Source organism: Brassica oleracea, chromosome C8 (genome assembly GCF_000695525.1).
Source record: "Brassica oleracea var. oleracea cultivar TO1000 chromosome C8, BOL, whole genome shotgun sequence".
NCBI classification, from domain to species: domain Eukaryota; kingdom Viridiplantae; phylum Streptophyta; class Magnoliopsida; order Brassicales; family Brassicaceae; genus Brassica; species Brassica oleracea.
The window spans coordinates 5459495-5459962 of record NC_027755.1 but is presented as its reverse complement, the minus strand read 5'-3'; positions in this window follow the sequence as shown (position 1 = coordinate 5459962).

The following is a 468-nucleotide window of genomic DNA, read 5'->3' as shown; positions in this document are numbered from 1 at the left end:
GTTATATTGATCTGATTTGGATGTCTTTGAGAATTGAGAATCCGTATGCTAGGTTGATTGATTCATGATAAAATCTAATGTCTTAAGGTTTAAGATTTTATGCTAAGTTCGATTAAATTGATTGATCTAATTATATGTTTTTGAGGTTTGATAAATTCGGATACTAGATAAATTATTACACATGGTTTATGCCAAATACCAATCAGTCTTGAAACTGATTCATTGAAATTGATGCTTGAAATCCATATTCTAGTATTGCTAAAATCAGCCTTGAAGCTGATTGAGTGATTAATAAATCTTTTTACTAGTCTTACTAAAATTCATTGATTGTTAAACCCTAATTGCATAATTAATTGAATCTGTTTTTGCAAGTCTTGATAAACCATAATATTATGAGCACATAGAAATAGTATTGCTGAGACTTGCTAGAAATTGACTGATTGATTAAATGCCTTTAAGATTGATAGT